This window comes from Meriones unguiculatus, chromosome 17 (assembly GCF_030254825.1).
Source record: "Meriones unguiculatus strain TT.TT164.6M chromosome 17, Bangor_MerUng_6.1, whole genome shotgun sequence".
Classification (NCBI taxonomy): Eukaryota; Metazoa; Chordata; class Mammalia; order Rodentia; family Muridae; genus Meriones; species Meriones unguiculatus.
The window spans coordinates 24,987,745-24,998,129 of NC_083364.1; positions in this window are offsets into that span (position 1 = coordinate 24,987,745).

Here is a 10,385-nt window from a genome sequence, read left to right on the forward strand (position 1 = left end):
GCAGGCAGAGGCAGGCAGGTCTCTGAGTTTAAGGCCAGTCTGGTCTGGAGAGGGAGTTCCAAAATAGCCAATGTCACACAGAGAATGCTTGTTACAAAAGGCAAAAGAAGAAGGAAGAAAAGAGGAAGAAGAGTGTAAACTGATAAAATATTTTTTTATTTATTTTTTATTAATTACACTTTATTCACTTTGTATCCCCCCATAAGCCTCTCCCTCCTCCCCTCCCGATGCTACCCTCCCTCCCCCTTCTTCATGCATGCCCCTCCCCAAGTCCACTGATAGGGGAGGTCCTCCTCTCCTTCTTTCTGATCTTAGTCTATCAGTTCTCATCAGAAGTAGCTGCATTGTCCTCTTCTGTGGCCTGGTAAGGCTGCTCCCCCGTCAGGGGGATCAAAGAGCAGGCCAATCAGATTGTCAGAGGCAGTCCCTCTTCCCATTACTATGTAACCCACTTGGACACTGAACAGATGTGCTACATCTGTGCAGGGGTTCTAGATTATCTCCATGAATAGTCCTTGGTTGGAGTATGAGTCTCTGGGAAGTTCCCTGTGTTCAAATTTTCTGGTTCTGTTGCTCTCCTTGTGTGGAATGCATGGAATCTTATGTAAGAAGTGGGAAATAGTAAGAGCTGGAGAGGACGGGAAAATATTTTCTTTAGAAATTAATTTTCTCAATTTTTTCCTCTGGGAACATATTTTCTCTTCCTTTTCCTTCTTCTCCTTCTCTTCTTCCTCCTCTCCTTTCTTCTTCTCTTTGTTTGTTTTTTGAGAAAGGGTTTCTCTGTGTAGCCCTGGCTCTCCGGCAAGGAGCTCTGTAGACCACTCTGGCCTTAACCCCAAAGATACATCTGCCTCTGACTCCTCAGTACTGGGATTTAAGGCATGAGCCACCACTGCCCAGCCTCTGGAAAGCATTCCAGGAAGACAATGAGTATACTGGGCAAGGCATTTTCCATGTTGTTATAAAGGTGTGGGTTCATAGAGAGAGGCATAACAAATGTCTTGTGGGGGTGCATTTGTGTGGAATTGACTTTTATGCTATGAGTGTATGTGTAGGTATGAATGAAAGCATGCAGGTTTGTAGAGTCACATGTGTAGATTTGAGCCTAAGGAGGTCAGAGGCTAGAATCCATATTTGGTCTTTGCCTTACATCTTATTTGAAACAGGTTCTCTCTTATTCTCTACTGTATATGATGAACCAGGCTGTCTGACCCACAGTTTGACCCACAGTGCTCTCCTGCAGTCCTCCTCCTTTTGCCTGGTAGATGCTTCTGGTTGAGAGATGTTTGTTCCATAGTGTCACATTTGTGTTCTTACTTGTTTCGTCTGGAAGTTCTAGGCCATCATGCTCCTGTCTCATGTGCTTCAGTCATACAGCCATCTCTTCAGCCCCTTCTATATTTCCTTGAACTTTGTCAAACTGTTAATTTCACCCTGTGTGGTGGTTACATTTCATTGTTAATTTGATTGTATCAGGAATCATTTATGAAACAAGTCTCCAAGCTTGTTTGATCGCCGTTACATCAGACTCTGCCCATGCTTCTGAGGAATCCATAGATTAAGGTGAGATATGAAGAATCACACCTACACTGGGATGCACCATGCCTTATCCATGGTTGCTAGAATGCACAGAGAGAAGGAAGCTCACTGAAGTCAGCATTTATTGTTCTTTGCTTCTTAACTAATTGCTTCTTAGCTAATTGATCGTCCCATCAAGCCCCTGGCATCAAAATTTCCCCACCATGATGCTGTCTGCCCTCAAACATAGAGACAAAAAAAAAAAAAAAAAAGATGCTCAGGTAAGTAATGAAGTAAGTAATAAAAGATGCGTCATGAAAACATGAGAGACTTGATGTCCAGACTGACACTATTGTTACTGTAAACCTGACCAAGTGGGTCTTGGTCTTTGGTTACCTTTGTATGAGCGTGAAAGAGAATGTGGAGAGTCTTGGTAAGAGCATCATAGAAGCAGAAATTCATGGGCCATTCTCTTATGAGCTTGGAAGGCAAGAATGCTGAGAGACTGTGGCAGTCAAGCTCATGAACATGGACTCGATCAGGAGCTGAGCCAGGTACTATTTGTGGGACATTCTGGGAAGAAATGTGGGTGCACTTAACATTGTCATAAGAACTAAAGTCAAATTGAACTTGAAGACCATACACTAATTTGTATCCTGAAGGAATTTCAATATGGGTTCTGTGGGCTGGGATGATATACCTTAAAACTATGCATCACACTTCTTTTGGGTTGTTTATTTTATTGCACAAAACTCAGAAAGCCATCTGAGAGTGACCGTTTCTTGTTCTCTGCCTCTGGGATGTACATTTATTGGTACCAGGAACTTCAAGTTTCTGTCCCTTGAACTTTCTTTCATGGTGCACTGTGTTCTTAAATTCGGAGCCCAATAAGCCTTGCCCAGTCTTGATATGGGGGTTTTTTCTTAGTCTTACTGAGATTTGTTTTGCCAAGTTTAGTTGATCTTTGGGAAGCCTGCTCCTTTTAAAGGGATTCTGAGGAAGAGTAGATTTGGGGGAGAGGGGAGGTGGACAGGGGCTAGAAAGAGTGGAGGGAAGGGGAAATGAGAAGAATAAATCAACAACAAAAACCCTCTCAAATCAATTGCTTTCCCAGAATTTGTTATCACATTAAAAAATTTAGAATACCTCTTATGCTCCAGGAATGAGAAAAAATAGATGGTCCCTCAAGGGCTCTGTGTAAGGTTCTTACACTTTCCAAGAGAACAGACCTTGTAAAAAGGGACTGGGCACACTTAGGCCAGTGTGTAGTCTCCACATGCGGCCTTCTGTTGGTACGTTCTCATTGCTATCTAATCTCAGAAAGTTGGCCTGCACAGTTATTGCCAAGGTAAGTCCCTTTTAGGTCCAATGATTCACTTTGACGCTTCAATGATCATGCTTGAACTGATGGTAGAAATTTTGATCATCTATATTTTGGTGGCCAAGGGCCACTGTGCCTGTATAAGGCTCCATTTACATATTTGTGTGTGCTTATGGCTTTCTCCGGCCTCTAAGCAGCAACGGAACAAGTCACATAAATGATTTCAAGCGACTTTCTTGATTTTTTTTACATAAATATTTGCACAGTGATTAGTTTATGTTTGATAAGGAGAATGGTTTTATAACCTTTCTGCTGTAACTTCTCTTTCCTAACACATTTTCCTAGACACTACAGGATGGAAGAAAGGAGTATTTAATGGGAAAAACAAAAACAAAAACAGGATGACATTGCAAAAAGTAGTTCCTACCATTTTTGCCATTGAAATCTTCAATAGTTAATGTCAAATTGAAAGGATCTGGAACCACCAAGGAGACAAGGCTCTAGGCACAACTGTGAGTGATTAGTTTGTTTAGCTTTTGCCCATGGCTCTGAGGTATTATTATGATCAGGTTAATAGAAGTGGAGATATGCACTGTAAAATTCTCAGCATCCACACCCCGAGCTGAGGTCCTAGACTCCTAACAAATGCAGGGGTTGGCTGAGCACAAGCATACATCTTCTTCTGTATGCAGAGGGACCAGCTTCCTCAAGATTCACCATCTTGATGCACTGACATGATGTACTGTTCTCTGGGACAATGAACATCATTCTCTCTTTAGCTATTTTTACTTAATGAAAGATCTATGCCAACAGTCATTTAAATTGTTTCTCTAAAGTACTGCACATGGTGGGGATACAAAACAAATCTCAACAAATAAAGAATTGAAATAATCCTGTGTGTTCTATCTTCTTAGTGCAACGAGTATAAAATTTGCAGCAAAGTGATGGAAGTAATTGCAGGAACTCACAAAGACTGAATAATATACAATGGAACAGGGAAAGGTTAAAGAAGATATCAACAAATTTTAAATAAGCAGGAATTAAATAAATACACAACACCAACAATGGAAATATATCTCTTTAAGCATGTACACACATGCACACACACACACACACACACACACAGCCCAGAAGGAGGACAGATAAACGACTTACTAATGTGAAAGATATACCAAGCTAAAAGCCAGCAAGAAAATAAATGAAAAATGACAGAAAGGAAAGAGAAAAGCAAAGATATTAATGAACTGGAAAGAAAAACAACAATAGCAGTAGGAACCATGTAGTTAATCATTTTAACTACTGTTATAAATATATAAGTATGCAAACCAGGAAAGATAGGCATTTGAGATAAGTGATAGAGGACACAGACTATTGTAGATGTTGAAATGTAGATTAAATATTTTGTAGGCATAGAAGTGTTATGTCCATTTCGTGAGACCCCAAAAGACCACCAGGAATCAACTCCGCTGCAAAACACATGAGAGTTTATTGGATACCTGCTCAAGCCCGGGTCGCAAAACTTCCCAGGAGAGGAATGTGGCTGGGCGGTCTAGGGGAACAAGGTTTTTAAAAGGGAAAAACCACAAGCAGCAGATTACATGCCTTGGCATTACAGAATTGGGTAAGGGAAATTGACTTTTGAAATGATTGGTTTCCTTTAGGTGCCAAGTCTGGCCTGCCCATCTGGGTGGGTTGCCAGGAGATGGTATCTCTTTAAGTGGTTCTGCCCAGGCCATCTGGGCCAGTTTCCTAGCAACTGTCTCTCTAGTGGACAGGAAAAAAATGCAGTAAGGCTAGTTCTTCCCTGCAGGTGGCTGGACATGTTTCCACCTGGTTGGCCTTTGTTCAGGCTTGTGCTTTAAACTTTAAACCAATAACCCCCTCCCTCCCACAAAAAAAAACAACAACCAATTTCAATTTTTTGGTCTCTCAGAAGAAAAAGGAGTATCAAAGATTTCCTGTCAGAATACAAATTAAAACAGAGTTAACAAAGTATAAACTTATCAAAACTATTAATGAAAAAATAAGGACGTGAAAAGCAAAACAAGAACAAAAGGATAATTTGCCCCCACACCTTTCAACTGTCATGTTCATCAATCTTGACAGGAAAAGGGAGCAAGCACCACTCAGGAATTCTGACAAGCTGTCAGTGTATCCTAGATGGAATTCCACTAGAATTTTCTGGCTAGAGTTCAGTAGAATACAATGAAGATGTTCTGTCCCAGGTGAGTTTTAACTCAGCAGTTAGGTTGCAAAAGCTCATGAATACAAAATTCCTCTCAGTCAGTAGATGTAGGTCCTGGTTTCCTGAATTCAAAGAGTGGAACTCGTGCAGCACAGAATGGTGAGTTTTAGATAAGGGTTTTATAGAGGGAGATAGCGATAGAGGAAAAACTCAGAGCCTCTGTCTATCTGAAGCAGACCTCAGGAAATAGGCACTGTTGAATGAGACACTGGAGAGAGGTTCTCCTGGACTGCTCACCACCTTAGCTCTTGAGACGTGGGTTAAGATGGAAAGAAGACAATTAATACAAACCCAGAAATGAAAATCTCATGTTTTTAAAAAATGCGTCTGAATTTTTTTTTAATAGAAAACAGTTACTTCTAAAAAACACTGAACACACCATTTCAAACTAATGATAATAAAATGGGAGGGGTGACATGGTTCATAAACTGACAACTGGACTCCAGGGTACTGATTCCAGAGAAATGAAGACTACTTGATTGTCAACCCTTAAAATCCTGTGGGCAGTAAGTTATTCAAGTAATGATTACAGAGGACTACAAGAAAACAATGTGCTTCCCTAGTGGGCCACATTTGAGTTCTGCTCACGCAAACATCGGTGCAGAAATCACAGTGGGCTCGGAGGTCCTGGCTGTCACTGGACACAGTGCATTTGGCTGAACCCACATAGGTGACAACAGCGCCCTTGGAGGCCATAATTGGGCAGGTATTAGGACACTCTGCAACTGTAAGTGCACAACCAAGAGGAAAGGCTGAATCTGGAGCAACTGCTAGCCCAGGCAGGGTATGGTCAGGATTGAGAAGATGATTGGGCCATGGTTCCATATTGGCCTGTGCACAACGGGAAGTTGTGGAAGTTTTGGTTTCTTTAAAAACTCAGTTATGTTATGTAAATATGTTTTTGTTTTAATCCCAAGTGTGAGATATGGTGCTGCCTTAGTTTATCCACAGCCAATAAGAGTTTCCTGAGGCTTGGAGAAGGGTGTGGTCTTGGCCAGCTTCAGTTGGTTTAATTCTGAGGACTCTGAGGCAGGATACATACCAGAGCCCAGAGAGAGGAAGTTTCGCTTGGAGAAGACAGATGGAGATGAAGAAGGCTGCTGGTTCTGCTGGACTGCTGGATAGCCTGATGACTGAGATTGGTATTTTCCCAAAGAACCCACAACCCTAACCAGAATGAACTAAGTCTAAAAAGGTCTATGCCCCGCCTCCCCACTAAATTTCTTTCTCTCCTACCTAGGGCAGAGGGGTTGGGAGGGAGATAGAGGCATTAAGGAACCTCAAATTTTAAAAGAGTTTAAAAAAAATAGTGCCTACAGGGCAACAAGACACTTAGGGTTGAGTTTTCAGTCTCCATGAGTCTGTGTACTTACTGGAGATTTGTGTGCTGTCAACATGAAGTTGTACTTGTGTTGTAGTCAGATTAGACACAAAAGTGATTTCAATCTTTTTTAACTTGTACAGATTTCTTTGTGCCACAGAACATGATATATTTTAGAAAAGCTTTCTAGGGCTGATGAGTAGAATGTCTTCTTTTGTGTTTCAGTGGAATATTCTGTAGATACCTGCTAAGTCTATTTGATGTAATAAATCAATTAATTCTGATGTTTTCCTGTTTTATGTCCAGAAGACCAGGTTACTGGAGAAAGTGGACTATTAATATTACTAATATTAATGAATTGTTGTTAACCTCTCTTTCAATCCAGTAGTAGTATATTTCTTTGATACTGGGTGTGCCAGACTTGTATTTAGGATAGGTTATGTATTTAGGATAGTGATGATTTCTTGGTAAACCATGCCCTTGATTAGAATGAAGGGCCCCTATTTATCTCTTCTGAATAGTTTCAGTGTGAAGTCCATTTCATCAGATAATAAAATAGTAATGCTTGTTGCTTCCTGGTCTTATTTGATTGGTGTACTTTCACGGATCCTTTTGCTCAAAGGTGGTGCCTTTCTTTAAACCTAAGTTGCATTTCTTGTAGATAACAGGCTGGTGGCTTTTATTTCTTGATCCATTCAGTCAGCATGTCTTGGAGAACTGAGACCATTGATATTTAAATAATTATAGAAATGAGTGTGTAAATCATGGTCATCCTGATGTTTGCTCAGTAGTACTTTTTAAATAATTATTGCTTTGTCTTTCACAATTTCTCTGCTAGCGTATTCTCTTCAGAACAAAATCTTACTTTCTGTATTTTCTTTTGGATTGTTGGATATAAATTCATTTAGGCAGTTAATATCATGGAAAGTTTCTCTTTCAATTATGGTGGATCTTTTTGTTGGATATATTAGTCTAGGCTGGCCACCACAGTATTATTGAACTTGGGATGCTTTGTTCTGGAATCTGGCTGTTTCTAGTGAAGAATCAGCTGTTATTATGGTGGGTTTTCCTTTATATGTGACTTGTTTTTTTCTCTTCCGGCTGTCAATACACTGTATTATGTATTCTTAGTATCTTCCCTATGATATGCCTTAAGGAGTTTCTTTTCTGCTTTTTTCTATTTGGTTGTGTGTGCTCTTTTTTTTTTTTTTTTTTTTTTTTTTTTTTTTTTTTTTTTTTGCATCTGTATGGGTGTCTTTCCTTAGTTTGTGTAAGTTTTCTACAATCTTTGTTGTAGGAAGTTATTAATATTTACTACTGGTTTATCTTCTAGTAACGCTGCTGTTAATCCTCAGCAGCTGTATAACCAAATCACCACACAGAGACTGGGTTTTTAGTTAACCTAGAACACAATGCTGGGCAATATTTACTCCCTCCTAAACCTCCAAGCCCTCAGTTTCCTAACATTTAGATTTCCCACATTATACTTGCTTTTTGTGAAATCTTAGGTCTGGTTCATGCTCCAAGTCCTCCAAGCTCTCTCCTCCCCGCTCTGCTCTCCTCGTGCTCTCTCTCCTCCCGCTCCTCCTCTTTCTCCTCCCACCCTTTCCTGTTCTCTAGCTCCTCTCCTCTTTCCTGTCCTCTGGCTCCTCCCATTGCACAACATTGTATCTAGTTGCTTTGTGTCCTGTTTACACAAGAGTTGAGACAGGATGCTTATAGTGAGTATCACAATGCAATATCCAGATTGAAACCAGAGAGTTGGGGGTGGGGAAATCAGCATTTGAATTAACAAGGGTAAGGCATATACATTTTAAAAGAACATTATACCAACAGATCTTGTCAAAGATATGGTTGTAGCCATTGATTTGGGATTCTTCCTTCTTATCTGTCAATAATTTGAAAGTTTTTTTCTTGTTATTTCACAATTTCCCTTTGTTCCTTTTCTGTGTTACTTTAAAATTTTCATAATCCTTGCTTATCTGGTCTAGGTCCTCTACTTCATCTTCAAATTATGAGGGTCTGTCTTGTGCTTGATTCATTCTTGAAAGGCTTTGAGTTTTCTACTTGAATTGTTGTTTGTCAATTCCATTTTCATTTCAGCTTGACTTCTCTTTAATGTTTCTATCTCCTTACTGAAGCACCGTTCTCAAATCCTGGATTGTCTTCATCATTCCCATCAGTCTTATGTTTGTGTTTTCTTGGGCATCACTGAGGCATTTATTCCCTTTTAAGGTTCTTGCTCTTAAATTTCATTGAGCTTTTTCATTGTGTAATCTTCAAATTCCTTGGATTCTTTGATGGGGTTTATGATTATTCTTCTAAATCTGTCTTGGGGTTCATAGAAGTAATTTTTGGCAAACATTTCTACTAGTAGGTTTCAGAAAGAAGATGCTGGCTTGCTCTTTCATATTGTATGTGGAGGATGAGATCTGAGCACATCTACTTCATTTGCTAGTTCTAAATCTGGTATGGACAAAGCAGGTTGGGGCAGAAGAGAGGCTGTGTGGGGTGGACCTGTAGACTGGGAAGGGCTTGGGTGGAATGAAGTCAGGTGGATATGTGGGACTGAGCTAGTGTACAGCATGTGCCTCCTGGATTAAGCCAGGGTGGTGAAGGAATACCAGACTGGTTAGAAAGACTGGATGTAGCTAGGGAGGGAGGGACCTGTGGTTTGTGGGTAGTTAAGCTGGGACCTGGCAGAAGCCTAGAAACTGGTTGTGGTGCAGGCAGGGAGGCCAGAGTAAGCTGGGGACATGATGCTGGACCCTGGCTAGCTCAGGCAGGTTGTGGAGAAGGCATGAATGGGAAAGTCAGGGAGACTCACTAGGCTAGACCCTGGAGAAACATTTAGGAGAACTGTCCAAGTGGAAACAGGCCTGTGGTTTATTAAAACAAACAAACAAAATGACCAACACATATTGTATGAACAATACTTTAAAAGAAAAAAAACTATTAACTGATATAAAGGGTAAAAATAATTTTACAACTTCAACACTAAAGGAAAAAGGTTAATATATATACACATATAGAGGTATTAATAACCATTCTTTTTTTTTTACTGACTAGAAATTCAACCTTAAATTGTATTTTAAATATATTTCTTTATTACTGTAAAGCAAACAGGAATGAATGCTAAGTACCAAAATAATTCTAAAATAGCTTAATTTTAAAAGCACAAAGATTCTGTCTTGAAACATCTCTCAGTGCAGTTATCACTGCCGAGCTAAAAGTCTCACTCAGGTTCAAAGATGTAAAAATGGTCCCTGAGGGCTAAATAGTGCCTTCTGTTTAAATCAAGGTTGAAACAGGATTTCCTGTCTGTATGTATTCATGTCATTTCTTTCATTTCTGGGAATTTGGTGGTTAGTGTACATGTTCAGGAGGGTGTGTGGGTGCACATGCATACATGCGGAGAAGAGGTAAAGGCTGTGTTTTCAATCGAGCCCCACCTTATTTTGTGTGGTAGTGTGCTCACACCCATGAGCACGCATTCCTGTACATGTGCAGAGACCAGAGAAGAGCACTTGGCGTCCTGCTCTGTCATTTTATGCTTACTCCCTTGAGACAGGGTCTCTCACTAAAGCTGCGGCTCACCAACTGGCTAATTCTTGCAGCTAACGAGCCCCAGGGATTCATCTCTCTACCACCGCCACTGCGTCCACACACTGGGGTTACAGGTGTGTGCCACCACAGCAGGTTTGTATGTGGTTCCGTCTTCCCAGTCACCTCTTCTCCTCTGCCTTAGCTGCAATTTTGGCTTAGAAAGTAAAACCTAAAAATGGTTTTTGGATGTGTTGCTTATGGTCAGAAGAGTCATTTAGGGAAATAAATGCCTAGAAGTGTGGCAGCTGTTACTTCAGGCCACACCAGAGAGAGGGTGCCTTCAACTTTGTACTTCGGATCAGCCAGGAGAGGAAAGTCGGAACCAATGCCAAACAGATGCCGGGTCAGGGATGAAACCAAGGCCCAAGGGCCCC